Raw genomic sequence first — 7,930 nt, forward strand, 5'->3', positions numbered from 1 at the left:
CATTTTCTGGAAAGGCTCCAAAGCAAAGCCAATCCTATGTAATTCATCTTTCCCTCCTTCCTCATGCATACGCTGGGTGCAAGTACACTTTATTGTGGAGTTGACTAATTAGCTGTACGCTACAGCATCACCATCTACACAAAATTAGGGCACAGTAAATTAATTAGCTCCACCATGCAATAGCATGGTCCAGGACAGTACTATCTTACGGTGGAGTCTTTTACTGCACAGAAACACACATGAACAATGCCTGGCCTGCAGCACTTTGAGCTGGGGCGGAGCAGCCCCGGGGCTAGCAGCAGGCTTGGGCGGGAGCCAGGGAGGGCAGTTATCCGGCTCTGCAGGTTTACACTCTTGTGCCCCACCCAGCCTCTCCACTGCCCCACACTACCACCTAGGGCCCAGGGCTGACCCCCCAAAGCCTGCTGCCATCTGGGGACTGCTCCACCCCAGCTCATCCTGCTGCAGTCCCAAGCACGCGTGCAGACACTGGGCCCTGGAGTAGCTGACTGCGGTGCAAACTGCACTGGAGATTATCACGTCGCCTTAACAGCACATGTAGATACACCTACTGAGTAGCATACCATTCAAATGAAAGCTTAAAAAATGCTTCCATGGTTCCTCTGCTTTACCTGTGGGAGGTTCAGGTGTTAGGTCTGTGTTGTGTCAGGGTTCACAAATAGTCTTATGTAGAGTTTAGATGATTGATTGTGTAGAGCAGTTTGGATAGGGATGACCTGGCTCAGCCAGGGGGTCAGGCAGGCTGACCTCTGGAGGTCCCTTCCAGCCCTGCTTCTCTGTGATTCAGTTCTGTGTGTTGTTTGCTGTGTAGGGTCCAAAATACATGGGGACTCAAGGGAGCTGAGCCCCCCAGAAGAGACAAGAGCCCTCCATAAGCCCCCCCATAAGAGACGAGAGCCCCCTGGCCTGCCCCGCTTTCTAAGCAGCTCAGGTCATGGCGGTGGTGGCTTCTTCCAGCTTCTGGCTGCCACCACCACAGACCGCCCCGCAACGGTCAAAGTATAATTCGAACCCTGATGCTGTGTGTTATGATCACATAGTGAAGAACAACAATAAACCCCTCTATTTTATATTTTCGGTTTACTTTTATAAACCGAGGTTGAATAAAGTGTCTGGTAGTTAGAGAATGAAGTGGGCTGTTATGGAGAGTTCTAGGCTGTGATTCCAGCTCTGCTGCATGTACTGTGTGAAGTGAAGCCAATTCACTACCCTGGCATCATCTTCAGTAGCAGATTTGTGCAGGGGGAAGGGGATGCATTGGTGCACTTGCACCCCTCTTTGATTCCAGGTCCACCCAGTCTTTAAAACCAACTGCCTAGCAGAGGCAGCAACATTTCTAGTCAAGCAGCAGTGAGGGAGTCAATTAACTTCGTAGCTAGAGACCTACAGAATTTGCAACTGCACAGTTTTCACAGAAACCATGAATTCAGGCAGGCTCTGCAAAAAACAGCAGGTTCCACAATTTTGGCTGGCTCGCTGTAAAAAACCCCCAAAAAACTTACTAGCAAATAGAGTCTTGGAGTACAGGTAGGGGGGCAGGGTTCAAATTACACTCGAACTTTTGAGGGGCTGTGGCAGTGGCTGCCAGAAAGAGCCTCCACCACTGTCGCCTGAGCGACTTAGAAAGGCACGGAGAGGGCTGGGGGCTCTCATCTCTTATGGGGGGCTCAGCCCCCCCATATTTTGAATCCTGGGTTACCTGCTCACAGTAGCTGCCTGCAGCCTCCATGCCTCCTGCTGCAAGCAGCCCCACCCCGCCCTCCCTCCCCCCTGCCCCTTCTTCCCTGTTCCCCACTTCCCCTCTCTTCCCCATCTTCTAAGACTCTCTGCTTGCTGGTGAGTTTTTTTTTGTGCAGTGCACCAGCCAAAATCACAGAGCTCACCACCTGGAGATGGCATGAAACTGTGGCTTAATTACCTTCCCGGGGATTAATCAGGATAATTATGCCAGGGTTTTGGGCCATGTGGCAATCTATGGAGAGGGGTGGGACTTCCAGGGATCCTCAGCCAGTCAAAGGCGTGGTGGCGGGGAACGCAGCTGCTGTGCTCAGCCTGTGAAAATGGCAGCCGGCCCCAGGATCTGTCTGTGAAATGACCCAGCCGCCTCCTTGAGTTCCATAGACCCTTATTCATGGCTCATTATAACCTAGCATATTAGTAAAGCTTCTAGTCTCTTTTTTTGTTGTGTTATATGTGATGATGCATCTCACCATGTGCACCCCCTTTTCCAAATGTTAGATCCAGCCATGCTACATATGTACATGTAGCAGGCTTAACTTTCAGAGCTTGGGTTGAACCTCAGGCTTGAGATCCTGCTGTTTTGATTGGTGGAGCCCATCCACCAATCAGGAGGCAGTAAGAGAAATAACATCACGCCCCTTTCCTGAGGGAAGGGGGAGAAGAGCTCCTCCGGACCTGATTGAAGACTGCAAACTGTCAGGGCTGGAAGATTTCAGGGGCAGAGTCCTGGAGCATATAAAAGGAGCTGCGTGCCCAGCAGGAGGGGCAGATGTGTTGGGGACAGAGGAGAGAAGAGCAGGGCTTAGAAGAGCTAAAGAGAGCTGCTCAGCAGGGCAAAGCACTAGCCCAGGAAGAGCTCCTGAAGACTTCTATCAGCGGGCAGCATGGCACTGCTCCAGCGGTTAGGCTCTTGGCGCACAGCACAGCACACAGTGTCCAGATCCTGGGAGCTGCGAAAGGCGGCTTGGGTCTGCAACCTCTAGCAGGTGGCCAGAGACATGGTGCACAGGCTGGTGCATGGAGAAGGATCTTTGGAGCCCCCTGTTGTGGCTCAGGCCTTCAACCCCCGGAACTAGGCTGGGAGCTCGGTGCAGGAGGTGGTGCACGGAGGGTGAGAGACCCTGGGAGCTGCTTGAGGTGGCTCGGGTCTATAGCTGCTGACACGGGACAGCAGCTCAGTGCAGACGACACTGCCCAGAGGGTCCGGGAACAGACCGAATCTCAGTGCTGCACAAGGCTGTCCAGGCGTCCAACGCCTAGAACAAGGTGAAGCGCTCACTATACACAGTGGTGCATGTGGCCCAAAGCCAGGACAGCGGCAGCAGAGTCAGGCGGCAGGAAAACCCGGAGGGGGAGGGAGCTTGACTTGGAGAACAAGAGGCAACCCTCCAGGACTGTGGATTAGTAAGTTACCCTGGAGAGAGGGACCCCCCCAAGGGTTGCAATGGGGCACCACATGGGCTGCTCCTGGGTGATAGCGGGGAAGCTTAGGAGTCTTTGGGGTCTTCCTTTCCTTTTTTTCCCCCCCACCTTCTTTCCTATAATGGTACCTTGGGAGTGGGGCCCCTGCCTTGGAGGGAACCCAGGTAGTCTAAGGACTGCTGATTATATTTGTGAACTATGCCCTACAGTTTATGTGAATAATTTGAAGTAATAGTTTGTATATGAATAAAGTTATAAGGTTGCCTGATCAATATCTTTTGGTCTGGTTTGTTCTATTGTTCATCTGTGTTTTAAATGATAACTGGGTGGGTGTGTGTATATATATAAAATCTATGTCCTTATCCTTTAATGGTTTTGTTGTAATAATAAATCTGTATATAGTTTCATAGATTGTAGAGTCGGAAGGGACCACAATGAATCATCGTGTCCGACCCCCTGCGCCTGGCAGGAAAGAGGACCGAGGTCAGATGACCCCAGCCAGGTGACTATCTAGCCTCCTCTTGAAGACCTCCAAGCTAGGTGATAGCACCACCTCTCTTGGAAGCCCATTCCAGATCCTGGCCACCGTTACTGTGAAAAATTTCTTCCTAATACCTAACCTAAATCTACTCTCAACTAGTTTACACCCGTTATTCCTAGTCACTCCCTGGGGCGCCTTAGTAAACGAAGGCCACTAATCATGCAAGTGGCCCTCCTCTGGACCCTCTCCAGATTCCCCGTGTCCCTCTTGAAGTGCGGCACCCAAAACTGGACACAATACTCCAACTGCGGCCTGACCAGTGCCGCATAGAGGGGGAGCATCACCTCCTTTGTTCTATTAGTCATTCACCTGCTAATGCACGACAAGGTGCGATTGGCCTTGTTGATGACCTCATTACACTGCCGGCTCATGTTCATCTTGGAGTCAATTATGACTCCAAGATCCCTTTCTGCCTCTGAGCTGCTGAGAAGGACACTCCCCAACCTATAGGTGTGCTGGGGGTTCCTCCTTCCCAGATGGAGTACCTTACATTTATCTTTATTAAATTGCATCCCATTTTTCTCTGCCCATTGATCCAACCAGTTAAGTAATTGATTGACTGGACCTGACTCTATAGGGGACAGAGGTGGCTGCTGGGCTGTTGTGTTCCTCTATAGCACACTGCCCTGCCAATAATTCCCTCAATTGGAGAGGGAAGTACAAACCTGTGTACACCCAGGCTACATACACTCACATGGGCGGATGTAAAATTTTAAAAGAGGTGTGCACATGGTGAGGTGCATCATAAAACAACCCATATTTTTATCCTGTTAAAAGTAAACTAGGTGCTTTACTAATATACTAGGGGCATAGGGCTGGATTATTCAGTTTAAGACTGAAACAAAAACAAATATAACTTCATTGGGGTAAGTTAAAAACAATCTGCAAGGGCTTTTTAAGATAGCCCTTACAATATGCCTATAGAAAAAACAAAAACATAAAAGAAAAAAAACCCCAAGGTTATAGAGCTTCAACAGGGTTTGTTTTCTAAATTTGGCCTTGAGAATTTTATAGGATAAGTTAAATGAATCAAGCCTCCTGGGTTTCCATTCACTGCCATTACCCATTATCTGGTGGCATTAGCTTTCACAAGACCAGTTCCCTGACCTTCACTGTGGCCTTCCTAAGCAGAGCTCTTTTTCTCTGTCCTGATTTCGTGTCACTTGCTAGCTGGCTGCCCTCCTCTCTCACAGACAGACACACAAAGACAAATAAGAATCAGAAACTTTATAGTCCATTCATGGTCCCTGATTTATGTTACTGCTCCATTCCTCCTCCACTCCCAGTTTCTCTAAAGTGATGCAGGAGGTGGGAGTGACAGAAATTAGCCATGCAAAGGGCAAAGGAGAGGTCACCCATGTATAAAGGGTCAGTAAGCTGCTGCATAAAAAGCTAGTGTAGCTGGCAGCTGGATATGGAGGAAGAGGCCACAGTGAATATGACAGTACTTAATCAAGAGATCTCCTTAGACCTTCCTGCCCTATGCAAGTATAGATTGCTATTCTGGGGGTTGGGCAATTACACTACCTCACTAAAGCTGTAATAGGGTGTAATCGCTAGCTTCTATTTGGGTTAAATGAAGGAACAATTAAATGACCCTTGTTTAGTGATCACTGAAACAATTAAAACTACCACCCAAGGACCAGCCTCCATGCAAGCTGGAGCAGTGGCCAGGCCATGTAGTCCAAGGGATTTACTGGGAATCTGATAACAAATACAGGGGAATGAGAACAATTTGATTAGACCTTTGTGTCTGTAAGGTTGGAATGTTGTTATAACCATGATGGTCCAGGAAACGTAAAAAAAGCTAGGGTGTGTGGTGATATCCTTTCCTGGACCACCTGTACAGTTGGTAGAGATGTTAGACACGCTTTCAGGCAAAAAGTGCCTTTAATAGAGTCTGGGAAAAAAGCATATGTATGTGAGAGAAGGCGGGGGGGATGACAAAGATGGGACAAGCAGGCTCCAGGGGGACGATCAGGGGAGTCTGCAAGATAATTGAGGGGGCAGGCAGGGTCCACAGGAGGTTGCTGGAGTCCAGGAGGGTTTGACGAGATCACTCCTAGAAAGGCTACATATGACAACATGGATTATACCCCAAACTGGATAAATGCGCATTAAATCAGACCACCATCAAGCTTCTGGGATTTCTGTTGCCCACAGATGGCATCAAGATGGACCACAAGAAGGTAAAGGCAGTCTTCAGTTGGGCATCCCAATATTTGGTCTTGGAAATGCAATGATTCCTGGGAATCATGAACTTTTACAGATTCATTTTGAATTTTGCATGGTTGGTGGTGTGCGGGCCGGGAGCGGTCCCAGGTTCTCGGGGGCACGCGGCGGGCTGTGGCCAGCAGCCCTGGCACGCGGGTCGGGGAATGCAGGCCTGCGGACTAGAATTAGGCACGGACGCGCAGCGGTTGATTAAAGATTATTTTACTTACACCGTAGATGGTCGCGGTGCAGGCAGGAAAACTTGCTTGAGTTGCAGTTACAGACAGAAAAGAAGAGAGGCGGACAAGAGTTCCTTCCACGCGAACCTCTAGCCCAATCCGGTTGAAGGCTCTAAACACGTGAGCCCATCATGTCAACCGAAGAAAACAACTCGGAGAAAGAGTGCTGGATTCACTCACACGAAGTTTGCTAGGCTCTGTGGAACTTGCACGCAGGGAAGGGGTACGTCGAGGGATCAGGCGGCGACGGGGAGAGGCCAGAGGTTGATCAGACCCCTATAGCCTTCTTGAGATACACGCTGGGTCCAATAGGCTCCGCAGCGCTTAGAGATCTTCGTGAGACGTGAAGTTCTCCTCCTCCAGATGGTTGTGGAGTCCTCCTTTGCGGGGGTTCTCCTTGGAGTTCTCCAACTTGGGCGGAAACCGCTCAAGCCTCTTCTACAGCTAGCAAGCCAATCACTAGCCGCCACGTGGGAATAATTTAGACCTGGCCAATAGTGGGACACAAATTTGCATGCGAATGGCAGGAACTCCGCGGGAAATAATTTAGCAGTGCCGAAGCGCACACAAACAAAATCACACCCTTGGGTTGTGACAGGTGGCACCCTGCTCCAGACTACTTCGGAAGCATGTGCCTTTCCACTGGTCAGCAGGGGCCCAACGTGCCCTTGAACAGTTGAACGAGCCCATTGTGTCAGCCCCCTGTGACTGACTAGCATTTGCCAGGGGGTTCTGTAGCGCCCGCACTAGGTCAGTACTCTTGCTCTGGTTTGCTAAACTGACCTCGGTACCTCGCCCACCACGTCTTTGACCTTCCAATTTCTTTGTTTAGTAGGAAGATGGCTTCAGAAACTGGAGTTAGGTCTTGAGTGCCTGCTCCACTCAGAACATCACCAGGCTGCCTGTCTTCCCTAGTCTTTTGCATTCGCCTGGGTGGGGTTCAGGCCTTCTCTTTCAGCCCTCCAAGCTTCAGGTCCTCTTTCTATGCCCCAGGTCCCTCTTGGGCTCTGGGCTCACCTATACAGTCCTTTGGGTTTCAGGCTTTCTGTCACCCACTGCCCTACTGGGCTCTGGGCCTGCCCACACAGTCCTTTGGGCTGCAGGTTCTGATCCCCAATTTGCAGTCCTGCATTTGTTTCTACTCCCCATACAGTGACAGCATCTCCCCAGGCACTCCCCATGGCTTCCAAACTTCCCCTCACAACTCATCTCAGTCGTCCAGCCTTACACAGTAATATAAAATAAGCATATAACATAAATGACTGAACTGCAGTGCATGGTGTCAGAGCAAAGCTTAGTGGTTGAGTGCCTCAGCACAGTGGAACTTTCTAGCACAAGGCACGGTGAGACTTTCTACGAGGTAATTTCTCGGCACGGTGGAGAACCCTGGCGTGGAAAGGTTCCCGCCACTCATATGCAAATTCACACATTACTATTGGCCAGTTCTAAATTATTCCTACGTGGCGACTAGCAATTGGCTCGCTAGCTGTATAAAAGGTTGGAGCAGTTTCCGCCCAAGTTGGAGAACTCCGCGCCCATCTCGGAGTGAACGTGGCGGACTGATCAACCGCTGACGACTCCCCGTCGCCGACCAACCCCAACGTACGCCCATGTCCTGCATGCTCGTATTAAAGATATCTCGTCGAATAAGAGCTCCTCGGTTAAACTGTAACTGAAGTTTGAAGTTAACTGTCTTCCTACGCTGTACATCTCGACAGTGTAAGTAAAGCCATCTTTGTTTGAACCAGTACGC

This window comes from Alligator sinensis, unplaced genomic scaffold (assembly GCF_000455745.1).
Source record: "Alligator sinensis unplaced genomic scaffold, ASM45574v1 scaffold353_1, whole genome shotgun sequence".
Lineage (NCBI taxonomy): Eukaryota > Metazoa > Chordata > Crocodylia > Alligatoridae > Alligator > Alligator sinensis.